Source organism: Canis lupus, chromosome 35 (assembly GCF_003254725.2).
Source record: "Canis lupus dingo isolate Sandy chromosome 35, ASM325472v2, whole genome shotgun sequence".
Taxonomy (NCBI): Eukaryota; Metazoa; Chordata; class Mammalia; order Carnivora; family Canidae; genus Canis; species Canis lupus.
In genome coordinates, this window is record NC_064277.1 from 24469643 (window position 1) to 24487181 (window position 17539).

The following is a 17539-nucleotide window of genomic DNA, read 5'->3' on the forward strand; positions in this document are numbered from 1 at the left end:
GTGGGTGCCATTTAGATAGGCTGGTGAGGGAAATCCTTCATGATGAGATGGCATCTGAGCAGAGCACTTAATGAAATAAAGGAACAAGAGATGTCAATATGCAAGGAAAGCACTCCAGCAGACAGGAGGTGAAAATGTGTTTGTTTGGCTCGCTGAGGAAGAATAGGGAATAAGGCTGCAGAAGTGGCTAAACTGGAAAGAAGATGGATAAGAGTGACAGCTGATAGGATTGCAGAGAAAGCCGAGGGCCAGGAAATGGAAGACCCTCCAAGCTGTAATTTTTCTCTGAAAGTGATGGGATACCATTAGCGTTCCAACAGAGAACACATTCTAAGTGGGGGTAGGGGGGCAAGCAATCAGCCATCTGGAGAGGGCAAAAGTTGAAGAAGGAAGACAAATTAGATGGCCGTCACACTGAATTGCATGAAATTCTATATTACCATGCTGTATTGCTGTCCTTCCCTCTGCTCAACTATTCCTGCCCCATTTTATTTGGTTAACAGCAAAACCTGTATCTGTGCTTTCTCTTTGCCAAGCAAGAACAGGTCAGGACCAAAGAAAAGCATTCTCTGTCATCAGAAGCCAAAGTCAAATGCAAAAAGTCACCACACAGTACTGTGCTTAGTGTTGTGGTGATACTGCTGCGGAAGCCCTGAACCTGATGCCAGAGCGTATAAAGGGGTTTCAGGGAGAACTTCCTGGGTAATTTTGACACCTAGGCAGCAAAATGAAAACAGGAGTGGTCAAGCAAGGAAGGAGTGGAGGAAAGCCTTCTAGTAAGAGTAATAACATGTGCAAAGATGTTAAGAGAATATGGTGCATAGTTGATGTTCAATAAACTGTTGAATTAAAAAAAATTAATGCATAGCCAAATTGTAGTAGGTTTTTTTTAACAATAAGTTATTTCTTGAGTGCTTATTGTTTGCCAAACACTGTATCTGTCCAGTGATTTCCATGACCCTTTGAGCTGAATATTAGTATCCCCCTTTTGCTTTACATTTAGTGAAACTGATGCAAATAGAAATGAAATAATTTCCCTTGAGATAATACAGTGAGTAGAAAAATCCAAATTAAGAGCCAGGTCTACAACTGCAGGGCCTGGAAGCTTTCCATTGTTGAAAAGATCAGTGGTATATATATATATATATATATATATATATATATATATATATATATATATATATATTTTTTTTTTTTAAGATCAGTAGTTTAAATTTCAAATGTGATCTGTCCAGTTCCTGTGTAAATTAAGGCATTTCCCAAGACACCATCAGGAAACAATCAAGTGCAAGAAATAATATTCTGCATGTTAAACGGTTGTAATTTCCACTAAAGAAAGATAGTAATTAGGGGTACCTGGGTGGCTCAGCGGTTGAGCATTTGCCTTTGGCTCAGGACCTGATTCTGGGGTCCTGGGATTGAATTCCCTATCGGGCTCCCTGCAGGGACCCTGCTTCTGCCTCTCTGTGTCTCTCATAAGTAAAATAAATAAATAAATATACATACATACATACATACATACACACATATATTAAGAAGGGTAGTAATAAAAGAATAAAAGGACTCTAAATTCAATGGGGAAGTGGTCATATGGAATTCAGGATTTCAGTGTTTCTCTAGCAACATAAAACTAGAAAGACCTATTTTTTTCTATACAAAGATGGTAGTTTTTTAGACAAATATTTCTAAATATTTTAGACAAATATTTCTAAATCTAAATTAGGAAATAGTGATTATTATACTTTAAACCTCTTTGCCCCCTTTTCTGACCCACTTGGTACTTACATTCCTATCTGTAAATTAATAAATTGACATCCTGGTTTATGAATATTTTGAGAATTTGGGTGTCTGACACCAAACAGCTTGAGTGATCCAGAGTTTTCCATAATAAAATTTGTGACTCTCAAAACGGAGGCCCTGGTCCTGGAAGAGCTGGAAAGAGAGAGGGAAACTTACTTTCCTGTATCCACTTCCTTCCGTACCTCTTAGTTTTATTGCCTGGTGAACTGGGGGTACCCCGGGGCCCTGGAGCCTTGGCTCAGCCAGACCTGAAGGCATCACCACAGGTTCTTGGTCACGAGAAGGAACCCCAGGACAGACACACAGCACAGCAAAGTGACACAAGTGGGGCAGTTTATTAAAGCAAAAAGTACAATCTCCAGACATGAGAGCAGGCACCTTGAGAGAGAAGAGAAAGCGCTGCCACCCCCGGGTCAGGTTTCCTTTATTGATGGTTGTTAACTAGGAGGCATGATGTGTATTAGTTGGGGCAGGGAGCAGGGTACCCAGTTTTTCTCCTTAACCCACTCACAGCTTTCCTGTGGCGGCCCCACCATCTGGGGCCTGTCCGGTGCGCTGCCAGGCTGGCCTCCGGCTATCAGGTTGGAGCCTCACTGCCGGCCCTAAAAGCCCTCTTCTCAACAGTGGACACAGCGATCTTCGTAAAAACGGCGCCAAATGCCCTCAACCCGCTCCAGCGCTCCCCACCCCACGTGGGGCACGACCCTGAAGTACGAGCGCCCCCCGCATGCGCGCCCAGAGCCCTTAGGGCCGCACCAAGCACTTCCAGCCTCTCTAGGGCTTCGGGAGGCCTCTGCTTCGGGCGTCGCGGCCCGGCTCCAGCCGGCTGAGGGAGGCCGGCCCTGTGAAGCTCCTTCCCGGATTCCTTGGACCCCTCACAACCGTGCGGAGGCCTGGGGTTCAGGGCGCTAACCCCCAGGACCCTGCCCGAAGGGGATTGTCAGAGCCGGAAGCCACTTGGGGCCTGGGCACCCCTTAGGGGCTTCAGTGCCCTCTGGCCTCGCGATACTGCCCGTAGAGCCCTCCTCAAAATTATATTCTAAGAAAGCAGTAACAAATAGAGAAAGGGCAATTATACGACAAAAACAGTTACCAAGCATGTAAAATAACACTGAGTTGACGTATTGAATGTTCTACATCAAGCCCCGTCTTACGGCCACTGTCACGTCGGAAGAGTAAGTATGAGCCATTTACAAGGTGTCTCCTCGCTCAGGTCTGCGATGCTGCTGTCATCGGATGTGGGTTCCGGTGACAGGGGCCCGGGACCGGTGCAGCAGGTGTTTCCATGGTAGCTGGGGCAGGACCCGCGGGCAGGAGAAGGGGTGATCCTGAGGAGAGGATGATGGTGACACACTTTTTAGTTTGTGCAGGAGGGAAGGTGGAGGAAACCTCCGTTTCTAGGGACTCTGTCAGCTGGAAGCGGGCTCCATAAGACCTTGATGGTCTGGCTGCTGTTAAGGGAAAATAGCTTTAGGGTTTTGGTAAAACATCAGCAGTAAGGCAGCCCCGAGTTCCTTGAGGAGCATCACTCTTCCTGTCTCGGGGATTTATCGGTCGGCTGCAGGCTGTAACCTGTGATTGTTCTTGGCGATGAAACCACAGGGACTTCTTACTGTCCTTTGCTCTCTACATTCATATGTGAAGGGCATGCCAGATTTTAGTTCAACGTCAGAGATGTTAAAGATGTCAATATTTATTCCTTCCAGGTTGACCGACCGGGCCCCAGGTTAAGAAACCTTGCAGAGGTACCTCCTACAGCACCTGGCACAGAGGAGCCATCTCCCCCTGGAGATGTAGATATTAGTAATTTAAGTATTACTTTTCTTGCACCTGGTCACATTTCTTTTAGGTGACCATGATGACATGAATCACATGAGGTTCTGAGGGAGCACAAAAATAAGTCAGAATTCAGCCCATTAATTCGGTCATTTTATTTATTTTTTTCTGAGGTACAGTTGACATATAATGTACTAGTTCCAATTATATGACATAACAGTCTGGTATTTTTGTACATTGTGAAATGATCACCACAATGTCTGGTAAGCATCTGTCATTTTACATAGTGGCAAAAAAAAAATTGTGTGTGTGATGAGAAGGTTCCAGATTTACTCTCTTAGCAACTTTCAAATATGTAACGCAGTATTGTTAACTATATTAATTTTAGTTACATATATATGTAACTAAATGTGTAATATAATATGTACTAAATATATAACATATCTAAATTTACTTATATGTATGACTTCATTTAGATATGCATGCTAAAGAATGCTGTCCACATCCTGAGGAAAGAGAAGAAAAAAAACAAAAGTGGAAAGCTCCAAGATTTGGCTCCACAGTTTCTAAACCATACGTCCTTACAAAGAAAGACTTGCAAAGGAGACTTTGCATAAAGGATTTAGCTCTAAGCACCACTTTTGGTTGTGCTGCCCTGGGAGCCATAGGTTAACATACGGTTAGATAAAACACAAGAGAAAAGAAGGATGTCATGGATAGAAATACCGTAGAGGCAAAGCAGTTCAGGAAGAGTCTTTCTCTTGCAAAGGATTTCAGATTTTATCCTGTTTGACTTAAAAGTTTTAACCCTGGGGAAAAGCCTTTGCAAACTTGCATTTCACAAAAACCTCTGCCAGTTGGCCTTTGTATGGTGGAATTAGAGGGAGGTTATTGGAAGTGGAGATTTCCTGACTATGAAATATACTGCTTTATTCAGGCCTAGAAATGAAGACTTTCAAGAGGATGTGGCAAAAACAGCTGTCCACTATACTAAAAAAGATAGTAATAAAATGATTGTCATAATCCTCAGAAAGATGGCAAGAGCCTGAATTTGCGTGATAGGATGGGAGCAGAAAAGGAAATGAAGTCTTCACAGAATTCCCTGCACCCCTTCCTCTTAAGTACTTAACGGGTAGACTTGGTAATGGGTTGGATCCAGAGGAGGAGGAATAGGGATGAAGAAAGGGAAGGAGTCTGAGACAGGACTTAGTTTCTAGCTTTGGATTTATGTGGGTGGTTGTATAACTAACCAAGATAAGGAATACACAGAAGGAAGAGGAGAGCGTCGGGTTGATGAGTGCCAAGAAATGGGCAAGGTCTGAAATTTTACCCAGCGTGAAAGCTAAACTTGCTACACAGGGTTCCGTGGATACTGGTATAATTCACAAGACTCCTGGGTTAGAGACAATGGAAAGTCCATTACTCTAGTAATAGCAATAGCCAGATTACGAGCATTTTTTTCTCTGGTTCCCTGGCTCTAGTTCTCAGAGGGCAAAACCATGAATGACATCTGTACATGCAGTGGATTCTAAGAAAGAAACCCTAAACCATGGATCTCAATTCTTTTATAATGAGCAGTAAGCATGCCTACCCATTGCTCTGGAGAGACATTTCTGTCTTCACTTCTACAGTGTTTGCTGTATAAGCATCTTTGAAAAGAAAATCCAGAACAAAGAGCAGTCAGTGCCTTGCTAGCAATACATGTAGAAATGTGAGAGATTCATGAAGGATTATGTCCCAACAAAGAGTTACTTTCACTCATTGAGCTTTTCTTTTTCTTTTCTTTTTCTCTTTTCTTTCTTTCTTTCTTTCTTTCTTTCTTTCTTTCTTTCTTTCTTTCTTTCTTTCTTTCTTCTTCTTCTTCTTCTTCTTCTTCTTCTTCTTCTTCTTCTTCTTCTTCTTCTTCTTCTTTTCTTCTTCTTCTTCTTCTTCTTCTTCTTCTTCTTCTTCTTCTTCTTTTTCTTCTTCTTCTTCTTCTTCTTTCTTCCTTCTTCTTCTAGAAGCATGGCTTGGAAAATTCAAATCTGGATGTTTTCCTCAACTCATCTGCCCAATAGAAGGGTAAATGACCCATGGAAACTTCTAGTAGCTTTTTCCTCTGGACACCAACCTCAAAGTAGCTGAGTTTCTTGAGTGGAAGGTGCCTGCCACATTTGGCTTTTTCTGGTAAAACAAATGATTAGAACTAGTTGACTTGTAGGTTTGAAGATTAATGGAGACAGGTTTAGGGATCGGGACAGTAATGGAGAATGGAAATACAACATATCCATTACCTTAATCCAGTGCCATGTTATAATGATCTAATATATGAATTGCTTGTAGCAACTTTGATGATTTTTCATAGCAATGTAAAATCCACTTTCTCTATTATCTTCTGGATCCTCTAGGATGAAAATTCTGCTTTGGGCAATGACCAAATGAAATCTCAAGCAAGGGCTGCCAGGTTCTGTTTCTTCAGAGACTCCAAGCAGGGCAGAGATGATGTTGCTGCCAATGCGCTCAGGTCACTTGAGGTTTTTGGGGCCTGGGATTTCTGGGAAGGGGCAGAGCAGGCAGGTTACTTGGCACAGGATGCATCACCCTGTAATTCCATCTTTGTGATTACTCTAAGCCCAATGTTTCCCACTGAGGGGGATGTGGAATCAATTTACTGGTGGCTAGTTCCCAGCATTGTAAATAGGAGGGAATCTGAAATATCAGAATGCAGTGCATATGTGAGGGTCAGTGGTTAGTCAATTTTGTTCCTGCTACATTTGTGTGTCTGGGTCCAGATGTAAACTCAAGTTCAAACTGGAAATGGCCAAAAAGTTTGGAAGTTGCTGCAACTGGGACCTGAATTCTAAGGGCTGATGTGGGCATCCCCAGAGCTGAGCAAAGTAGAGGATTGGAAAGGAGCACTCCAGTGTAGGGCAGAGGAAGCAGTTCTGTTTTGACTTTTGATAACTTGTGACCGTTGTTAATGAAACTTTTACTTGTGCTCTGGATGAAATGTTTAGCATGCTGCAGCTTCCAGCCACCTTACTAAAAGGCCATTCTACATTCTGGACAAATCCTAGGTTATGATATCTGTATTGTGTTCAGGATCCCCTCATTATTTAGTGAAATCAGCCTTTGATTTGATATTATCTTCTTTCCGGTTATATACTTGCTGGGTTAAAAATGCAGGAGCAGGGGAGAAAAGCACAAACCGCCCGAACAGGGACTTGAACCCTGGACCCTCAGATTAAAAGTCTGATGCTCTACCGACTGAGCTATCCGGGCTCACATAGAGTTCTCATACACCTCAACTGGCTCACATGAAATGCTTCTGACACATCAACTGTAGTCAATCTATCCCTAAATTTGAAGGAGGAAATTATTTTAGAAGTTTCACCTGTGATTCTGGTTCAGCATTGCTCGTTTAGAAAATGCTTAGAAATATACTAATTAGCATAGAAAGTCACAAGGAGGGTCTTCTTTAATACCAAGGTCTAACCATATTATATTAATTATAATGTTGCCCCAAATTCTTTCTCCCTATAAAGTATAGAGATACATATATGTGTATATATATATATACACACAGTATATGTTTATGTATATATATGTATGCATGTATATATATACACTATATGTGTATATACACTATATGTGTGTATATACACACACACTATATATCACACACACACACTATCTGTATAGGTCAATACTATATAGAGATATATACTATACTATATAAAATTCAGTGCAGTCAAGAACTATGGAATGCTGGCCTTCAGTTCCTCAGTTTCCCAGAGAAATATCTCAAATATTCTACGTTTGGCCTCAAACAGAGCACTTTCAAAATGAAGCTGATTCATTGCTGGTGCTTTTAAGGTTTTAGGTGGCACTTTGGACACCTGAATATGGATCGAGAAACAGAGGGAGTGGTTTGATTTTGTGCTGGGTGTCAGCTGTCTTCATTTATTAATTTTTAATTTAAATAAACTCTTAACTTTTGAGTAGTTTTATATTTACCAAAAAGTTGCAAAAATATAAAGTTCCCATATACCCACTGTCCTTGGTTGTCCACATCCTACATTGTATATGGGTTTTAAGAAAACTAATTAGAATACTGTGTACATCTACATGTGCATTTCTCAGCTTAGACAATTACCAATTTTCATTTGTCCCTCTGGGGTCCTATCTCTTCACCCTCCCAGGTAAACACTGTCTTAAATTTGGGGTTTATTCTCTCTCTTTTGTTCTTTATAATTTGGCGTCTATTATAGTGTTTCTAAGTTTGTGAACAATATACTATGGAAATTTCCATAATAAAATCCAAACTTATGTATCTATAAACAAACAAACCAATCTCAGGTTTACTTAGTCATCTCTGTTTACTTAATCATCTTCTCAGTCGGTGTCCTTGAGTACCAGCACAATTTGGGCATGATATTCTATTGATCCCTGAACACATGCCCTGCAAGCACTAGGGCACCCTAACATTTCCAGGGCTGGGAAGAAGGGTCCAGAAGAAAACAGGAGGCCTGCTATTGACCCACTCCTCCCTCCTCTTCCCAGCCTTGTGCTCCAGAGACTCATAGAGGAGATCCATCCTTCTAGAAGCCCGGTTAGGGCTTTGGCCTGGAAATTCTGGATTCTGGGACTGGACCCAAGTGCAGTGGGGTGACTAACTTCCCAGTTTTAGCACTGGATGTCTTGAGTCCCAAGGCCAACTATGACTCTAGAAGACCTTCTGCTCTGTATGGGTGAGAGCCCCTTATAGTATTTGGATCCGTTTTATCCAGGTGGAAGACTTGCCTTAGGTCGTTATTTCTTCAGCCAATTTATCTTCAAGTAAATAAATATCGCCTGTTCTGAGACACTCTTCCACTTCTCTCTCAATTCAGCTTCAAGTTGCCAGGGATCTTATTAGCCTATAGATCACTGCAGTACCTCTCACGTGTCTTTAAAATAAAAGAGAAAAAAAAAAAGGAAAGAAAGGAGCTTTTTATTTTCAAATTTTTATTTAAATTCGAGTTAGATAACATATGAGAAAGAAGCTTTTAGAGTCTCTCTGTCCTTTTTCTCATCAGATTTTTAGGTATTTGGTTCCATCTCTTAGTCTCTAGGTTAAGTGTCTGACAAACGTCCCATAGCTGGAAGACTCCTCTACTTGGAATATGGATGTTGCTCTTTTAACTATGTTATGATTTTGCTGAGCAGATAAAGGAAAATTTAATCTCAGTATTCAAAATATCTTCTGGTTCCTGGGGAGGAAAATAGGAGTCAAAGAATTGGGAAGAGTTAGAAAGACAGGGCTTGCAGGGCTGGGGATGTAGCTCAGTGGTAGAGCGCATGCTTCGCATGTATGAGGCCCCGGGTTCGATCCCCGGCATCTCCAAGATGTTTTGCCAACACAATCAGAAACCATGTTTTTAAAACGTGGAATCACTAGACTTGATATCCTCTTCATCGATTTCCACAGTGTCCTTGTAGCCACTGCTTTTAGAATTGTGTATGTAGGGAGGAAAACAGGATAACTCTAAGGTATTTGGGTTCATCTTTACCTGAAACCAGTAGCCCTGGAAACGTAGAAAAAAAAACACCGGAAGGAGAGATGGCGGAAGCAGATCAGCCTGGAAATTAGCCCAGGACCCATTAATGAAAGGCAATTTGTAGTATCCGGCTGGTCTTCAGAGGCAGAGATAATCTTGGCCTCAAAATACAGAGAGGGAGTGGGGGGGAGGGTATTGCTAGCACCTCGTTGCTGCGTCAGGAGCACGAAAAACATAGGACAAGTATTGGGAAAGGGACGAAGCCTAGCTCGGTGCGGGCAAAATCAGCAGCGCAGATGCACCATGCTGTTTGCAGCGTAAAAAGCTGCAACAATACCTTCTTGTTGTGACTTTGAACGCCCTTGTTGCGTAGTTGGCCGGTTAGCTCAGTTGGTTAGAGCGTGGTGCTAATAACGCCAAGGTCGCGGGTTCGATCCCCGTACGGGCCAGTCCGACGTTTTTTGTTTTTTTTTTTTTGCCCTTGCCTTGAGTTAAATCCTCCTGGTGACCCTCCGGTGGAAAAGGAGGCCCGCGTTCTAAGTTAAGACTGCGTCCCCATAAGAAACGTTTTGCCGCGAGTCCACTCCATCGTAGGAGAGCCCTGGGAACCCCTCTTGGCAAGCCCTCGTGCTCAGAAAGTTTGCTCCGAGAAGCAGAAAAGCCAGCCGGACACCGTAGGGATTGTTAAATTCATTTAGAAGGAAAACGGTGTCGGATTGCGGTTTGGGTCCATCATCGCGCGGGACAGGGGAGGAATCCGTCTGAGAGACGAGCAGGTTCTCACCACTCTGACCTATAGGGCTCTCCCGCACGGTGTCCTCGCCTTGCGGCCCCTACTGCCCCGTGCGGCCTGGTGGCGACGGCCGCAGCCCCTTTGCTTTGGCCGGTTCTGGTCCTTACGCTCTGTGTCAGCCAACTTCTCCACCGAAGCCGGCTCCGGCTCCCTGGGTCTCCCAGTGTTCCTAGGGCCGCTGATTTCCTGTATCCAACCACGACCTCACAGCGGTAGGAGCTCCCACGCGTCCGCTATGGGCGTGGGGGACCTCGGGACCAGGCCGAGTGTCCCGAGGGTCGGGGACGTGCGAGCGGCGGTGGGCCTGGTCCCCCTGCAGAGGGAGGGAGGGGCTGCTCGGGCCTCGACCGGTGCAGGTGAGGAGGAGCTCAGGCTGCTGCACTGTCGGAGCAGCCGCCCTGGCTGTTGCTTACACGGGATGGGTCAGCGCCCTCTGCGAAGCACTAAGGCTTGATGCGCTCCTTGCGAGGACTGGGGAAGTGCTGAGAGCCACGTCTACCCGGTTTTGAAAATAAGAAAGGAGGGAGGGTCCAAATAAAGGTCGGTTATAGTTACACACACCCAAATATGAATGGAATACCAAAAAAAAAAATTGTTTTTACTAAATATTCAATATACTCAGAGAGAGCCTCAGTATAGGTGGCTCGTTGGTCTAGGGGTATGATTCTCGCTTAGGGTGCGAGAGGTCCCGGGTTCAAATCCCGGACGAGCCCAGTTTTTGTGACTTCCCCTGATTCCACTTTTTCTAACTCGGCCTTCAAATTCTCACACAACGCAAACGGATACAGAGGCCATTCAGTAAACTGCTATCACTTCTGGTAGAAGTGTGTAGGCTGCATATTCCCTCAATCCGAGTAACACGGGAACTCTGACTTGAAAGAGACAAGCACTTTTCAGTTTTGCCTTTTATTCCGTGTTCCGCCAACTCTAAAGGGATTCTTGCAAAGGCTGATGTTTCTGGTTCCTCTAGAGTTCCAACCCAGGGGTGTGATCATAGGAAAGTATAGGAAGACGATGCACATCTCAATTCAGTATCATCCACCATCATGCATCGCTTTTTTATGGAAAAATAAAACACCGAACTACAGAGTTGGGGTTTTGGCAAACTTTGTACAAGATATCTTGGCTTTCCTCGTTAGCATAGCGTTGCCTATTCCCCGATCTTTCAGGAGGTCCGGGTTCTGGTTCCTTATTGGGAAGGGGCACTTTCTCTCGCCTCCTGGAGATACTGTTGGTACACTCAGATATTTGGTACACAGCAATTTGTTTAGCATCTGTTATATTCGATGAACTTCTGTAGTCGGTGATAAATGAGACATTAAAAAAAATCACTGGATCCCATATTCTAGTGGTTGTCAAATAATTTATATTAAAATGAATTTGCGCCTCCTCTCTTGAGGTGTGTGTCAGCCTTGATGGTGAAGAAGTACAAAAAATGAGCAAGCATGGGGGCCTGAAAGGGAGGGGAAAAAAAAACCGCATAGATTTTCTTCAGGGCCGCATCCACAGAGCACCGTGGAGGCTGGCAGGTGACAGGGGGGCCACAGAGAGGGCCCAGGAGGGCCTGGACTCCTCACCTCCATGCCTGGAAGAGCATAGGCAACCAGTCCGTGGCTCTGGGAATGCCAGAGTTGGGGTAAGTGTTACAGCGCCCAGAGATGCCGACCTTTGGATCCCAGAAACCTTCTGGGGTCTATTGCAGCAGATGGTGAGAATGGAGGTGGGCCGAGATGTAGTGAAAGTGGGTGGGATGTGCACAGTCATTTAGAATAATGCTTATACATCTTGGCTTTCATGCCATCTTTATAAAACAAAAATAATCAAGCAAAATCTGGAATCCTGCATTCCTAGCAGGCCCAAGAAGAATTTATATGTCCTCATAATAAATTGGGGAAGGAGCTCTTTAGGTTCCCTGACTAGCTCAGTCAATAGAGGTATAGAGCCCTTAATCCAGGGGCTGTGGGTTTGAGCCCTGTATTGGGTGACTGCCTTACTTTTTCAGTGTTTTTTCTTAATTGAATTTCTGCACATTGAGAAATTAAGTCCCACACCGCTGTCGAACAAGAGGAATTTTGGAGGTCAACACTTTTAAGGAGTGGAATTCTGGAATCACAGCAAGTGGCCACGGTTCACCAGCTCTCTGCTAAGCTGCTCTGACTTGCTCTATTCAGCTTGCGGTGTAGGCGCAGCGCCCCCTGCCGGGAATGCATTTTTCTGGCCTAGCTGAGGTAGGGCTTGGGCTCTGTGTATTTAAGCTACACGGATGATTCAGAAGTACTACCCCCCGAGAAAAAAGGTTTAGGATACAGGGAGAAGGATGCAGAAATGTTGGAAAAGGTATAATCTGAAGGTGGAAAAAATAATCCAAACACAGGGCAGAGGTGAGAGGCGGCAATGTCCGCGCAGAGTTTTGAGACTCCACTTTCTGGCCCAAGCAAGTGTCATTAGGGAATAATGGGAGATGAACGATCTTTCTTTCTTTTCTTTCTTTCTTTCTTTCTTTCTTTCTTTCTTTCTTTCTTTCTTTCTTTCTTTCTTTCTTTCTTTCTTTCTTTCTTCTTTCTTTCTTTCTTTCTTTCTCTTTCTTTCTTTCTTCTTTCTTTCTTTCTTTCTTTCTTTCTTTTTTCTTTCTCTCTTTCTTTCTTTCTTCTTTCTTTCTTTCTTTCTTTCTTTCTTTCTTTCTTTCTTTTCTTTCTTTCTTCTTCTTTTTTTCTTTCTTTCTCTCTCTTTCTCCCTTCCGTTTCAAAGGCGGAGGTCAGTGACTCATCAGTCTTATAAGTCTTATAAGTCTTATATCACTCAGTGCTCATATCTTGTACATCACGTGCCCTCTTTCATGCCCATCACCCAGTGACCCCAGCCTCACCCACCTCCTCCCCTCCAGCAACCCTCAGTTTGTTTCCTAGAGTTAAGAGTCTCTTATGGTTTGTCTCCCTCTCTAATTTCATCTTATCTTCTGGGAGATGAATTTCCCATTACCACTACCTCACCCACCTGTTTGGTTCCTGCTCACTCACACCTGGATAGCACAACGTACCTCCTGATAGGTAATGCTGTTTCCAACCTTTCTTCCCTTCATATATGACAAATGGAAGAATCAAACAACCCACAACAGATTGCAGTTACCTTCACAATAAAATCCAAAGATTTAAGCTTGTTTTTCAGAATCCAAATTGCATTTCTACTTCCAACTTCTCTGAACTCTCCACCTCTAGGAAAAACCTGCCCTGTCCAACCAGTTATGTTCGTTCATTTCATTCCTACTGTGTATCCTTTTTACTCCTTTTTTTTTTTTTTTAAAGATCTTTTATTTATTCATAGAGACAGAGAGAGGCAGAGACCCAGGCAGAGGGAGAAGCAGGCATCATACAGAGAGCCTGACGTGGGACTCCATTCTCCAGGGTCTCCAGGATCATGCCCTGGGCTGCAGGCGGCGCTAAACCACTGCGCCACCGGGGCTGCCCACTCCTTTTTTCTTAACCAAATTTCTGCACATTGAGAAATGAGGTCCAAAATGAAGTCTAATTCCATTCTGGTTATGGACTAGGTTAACTCAGTTCTGTGCCTGGGCAATATGATCCCCGATAGGAATGGTTTGTGCTATTCCGGAGTGGCTTGAAAATCATTTCCATGGTGAAATTGACCCTTTCTGTGAGATTTCCTTGTTCCTCTGAAAATTTCATCATGCCTGTCCTCCTTTATCATTCCTTTGAAGCTTCCCTAGGTTTACTAGCACTTACTGACAAAATGCCCATGGCCATAATAGAGAAAGCACACACATACATACCTCCTCGTTTATTCTAAAAGCACAATTAGCCATTTATGTTCCTCTCTCTTCACTAACATTGTCCTAATGTTCTCTTCAGGCCTCAGGACAATTCAGTGGGCATGCTCTAACTTGGGTATCCAAATATGGCCGTACATGTGAATCACCTGGTGAGCTTCAAAAACTTGATTCCTGGGCCCCATCTCAGTCTTAGTGAGGCTGAATCTCTGATGCCTTAGAAACGAGCACTTTTAAGGTTGTTCTTTCTATTTTAACATGATAGATGTGGCAAGTTGGCTGCCTACTCAGGCTAGAATCCCACAAAGAGCCAATATCTGATGGAAAACACTGATTGTAGGTGTTTATCATTAGCTTTTGGTTCAGAAACTTGATGTTATATGCTTTTCTGCCTCTGTCTCTTCCTCTTGCCAGTTCATGTAGACTCTGGAGGGATGAGGTCCTGATAACCCAAATAAAACATGCTCATCCATTTATTCATTCTAGACATTTCTTGACCACTCCTGTGTGTCAGGCATTGTTTTGGGTGTTTGAGATTTATCAGTGAACAAACCAAAGATACCTGCCACTTAAGTTCTATGGAAGGAGGCAGACAATAACAAACAAAGATACAAGTAAACTAAAATTGATGTTAGAATGTGATCAGAGTGCTGGGAATAGGTGGGAGTCTCATCATAGTATTAAACAGGATTATTGGGTTAGCCTTACTGAAGGTAACATTTGAACACAGAGGGGCCACAGTGTTATTTTCAAGAGTTTCTAAGTAGAAGAATCAGGCAGAGCTGAAGGCAAAAGCATGTTTGCAGTAGTGTGGCTGGAGCAGAACATTTAAGGGGAAATGAGTCATGGGAGGAGGTCAAAAAATGTGAGGTCTTACAGTCTTTGTAAGGACTTTGAACTGGGTGAGACAGGAAGTCTCTGAAGTTTCTGTGTAGAAGAGTGACAGGAACTAACCTAGCTTCTAAAAGAATAACTCTGGCTGCTGTGTTGAGAAGAGATCTGAAGGAGATATGCTAGAAACAAGGACACCTGTTAGAAGGCTCTTGGTGGCCGAAAGGGTCAAGTCACACCTGAGTGGTCACAGGGCAGGTGTGGAGAAGTGACCTGATTTCTGGGTATGTCTGGCAGGCTGTCCAAGGGATTTTAATGGGGACTTGAAGGACAAGGATAACTTTGAAGATAGAGTGCCTGCTTTATGAATGAACTTATGCCAAGAAACAAACTGTTAGGTGGCCCAGTACATGTGTGTGTCTGTGTATGTGTTGTAATTGCCCTCAAATTTAGGAAGACAAAAATCATATAAAAGCTTGGCTAGTGTCTAATCAGAGCAGAAGGAGTTAGATGATAACATTTGTGTTGTTGTGAACACCTGATACTGCCTGCTGTCTGCACCTCGAGACTGCCACAAGCCTTGGAATATCCAGACTGCATTGAAAGAATGTCCACGTCCGGGCACGATGGCGTCAAGACAAATTACCACTCTCCATCCTCTTCCAACCAAACCTTCCTTTTTTCCTTACCCAGGAACCTGAATATTGTCATTAATCTATCACTTGCTCTGTGTAATGTTATATTAAGTTCTAAAATTCTTCTGTATTTTGCCTATTTAGATCAATCACACCTATACTGTTGGGTACAGGGAATCATGTTTTAAACTAGGTGGACTCCCTAGTGTTTGGAGGTATTGTCATTATATACACAGTAAAAGCAAGGATCAAGAGTCGATATAAAATGCATGAACAGGCTCTTGGAGGGCCTGGACCGTGCAGGTAATGGCCGGCCCTATGCAGGGCAGGGGGTGGGGCCAGGGCACTCGGCCTGCTCCGGACCCTGCCCCATGTGAGCTTCACCACCCTAAAGCCCAATCCAGGCTCCAGGAAACCGGAAAGATGGCAGGAGATTGGAGAAGAGGTAGAAAACATAGCCAAGGCCATAAAGGAGAACAACAGAGAGGAACCCAGCCCAGACTGGCCTTTGGGCGGGGGGGGGGGGGGGGGGGGGGGGGGGGCAGACTCCATTTTACATTCAAATCCGAAAATATGAGTTTAATGAAGGTCATCATAGCTTCAGATGCCATTATCAGCCTTTGAGCCTCAATAGATTGCAGTATCTTATCAATTTGGCCAAGTGGATCCTACTCAACCAATTGAATTAACTCAGCTTGTCAATGGGAGATGTATGACCATCCAGCCACTTTAAAGAGATTATGGTGTCCAGCTGGTAGAGGAGGGAGCTGACACCGTTATGATGAAAGTTAATATTGGAGTACGGTTGGCATCAGAATTAGCCATTGCTGCAATCGAAAAAAATGGTAGTGTCGTTACTATGGCCTTCTATGATTCAAGAAGTCTAGAAATTCTGTACCGACCTGTTCTATTCTTTCTGCACAGACAACCCATTCCAAAACAAATGCTTCCATCTGAAGCATTGATACCATATTATACTGATGCAAAGTCGTGGTTGCCTGGTGGATCCTGCCAAATTTCTCAAAGCAAGAGTTATACTTGCCTAGAGTATCGCTACATTTTACTTGATATCACTAAAGATGAACTCTTCAAAATGCTTAGTATTTGAAAGAATCCAAGGCAGATTTTCTTTGATCTTGCCTCTGGGTGATAAATACAGCAGATAAGAAAATCTTAAAACCTACAGATGAGAATCTCAAGTATTACAGCTCATGAACTTAAAAGAAAAACAAGTTGTTAGAATTCTGGAAGAACAAGGACAGAAACATGCATATTTCTCACTGTCTTGTCTTCATTTGTGATTCTCTAGATGTTGATGTTTAATTTCTATGTAGCCCTATTTCCATTTTTATCTAAAATTAAATGTAATAAGCAAGGGCTGCAGAGAGGAACTGAATTGGTGTGGGTTCTTTCTCAATTAAAGAAACAAATTCCCTGGTTTTCTGCCGGAGGAAGATGATAGGTTTTAGTGTATTTCTTCTTCATTTTTTCATGATATTTTTTCCAAATCTTGTGTTATCATTGCTGCAAATCAGTATGAATTGTGCAGGTGGAATGGGTGTGACCACTAGGCCTGCTCAGTCAGGGTTAGAGCAGTTAGTAGTGTTGGCTCATCTTCGTCAACAGCCTCCAGGAAGGTCTCCTATCCAGTGTCAAGGTGAAAAGCCTTTGACTCTGGATTATTAAGATGTGGGATGTGAGTTAAAGGTTTAAGACCAGTGAATAAGTAGTACAATATTTGCTAGCAAAACCGAAACAGAAATTACAGGTGCATTCCTTTTCTCAATTCATCTGATAAGAGTAGACAATAATGATGAAGCCATCAGCCTTTTTCTTGAAGAAGTTAAGTGTTCTAATTCTGATACTTTACTTATTTCATAGATATTGGAGACCTTTGTTTCTCATTTAAATGATTTTTGGAAAATTGGTGATTATATAAGCCATAAAAACAACTGGTAATGTGAAAATTAAACTCAGTTAATGTAAAAGACTCAGCAGTCAGCTAGTTTATTTAGCTTTACAGAAATGTGTCATACCTAAACAGTACAAAAGCTCAATTTATCCTGCTGCAATTAAATCTTGAATGATTCATGACAATTTTTCCAGAGGAAAACCCAGGAAATCATTCCTGGTTATTTTAAAAGAAAAAACTTAAAAACCTAAATGATTCAATATTTTGGTTTGTTAACTTATCTACCTTCTATATTGCTAATCTGGGATTCAGTTTATAAAGTAATTTATGCACCAAGAGTTTATTTAAATTTTTATTCAGGATTCCATAACTTGGTTTGTTATTAAACCATTCCTTAACAAACCAGAACTTATAAGAACCTAAAAGAAAATGCATGAACAAGAAGTTTCCTACAAGGGTACACTGAACCTTGACTGTTTTCCAAATCCC

General features: G+C 42.8%; 4 non-coding genes and 1 pseudogene across 4 annotated transcripts; 4 read left to right on the forward strand and 1 right to left on the reverse strand.

Moving 5' to 3' along the window:
• Window positions 1–727: 727 nt before the first annotated feature.
• Window positions 728–16353, forward strand: LOC112674424 (39S ribosomal protein L15, mitochondrial-like; annotated as a pseudogene).
• TRNAK-UUU (transfer RNA lysine (anticodon UUU)) lies at window positions 6765–6837 on the reverse strand. Its single transcript has one exon. It is a non-coding gene; the product is annotated as a tRNA-Lys (tRNA).
• On the forward strand, window positions 8870–8941 carry TRNAA-CGC (transfer RNA alanine (anticodon CGC)). The gene has a single exon. It is a non-coding gene; the product is annotated as a tRNA-Ala (tRNA).
• TRNAI-AAU (transfer RNA isoleucine (anticodon AAU)) lies at window positions 9471–9544 on the forward strand. The gene has a single exon. It is a non-coding gene; the product is annotated as a tRNA-Ile (tRNA).
• On the forward strand, window positions 10530–10601 carry TRNAP-AGG (transfer RNA proline (anticodon AGG)). Its single transcript has one exon. It is a non-coding gene; the product is annotated as a tRNA-Pro (tRNA).
• Window positions 16354–17539: the final 1186 nt, after the last annotated feature.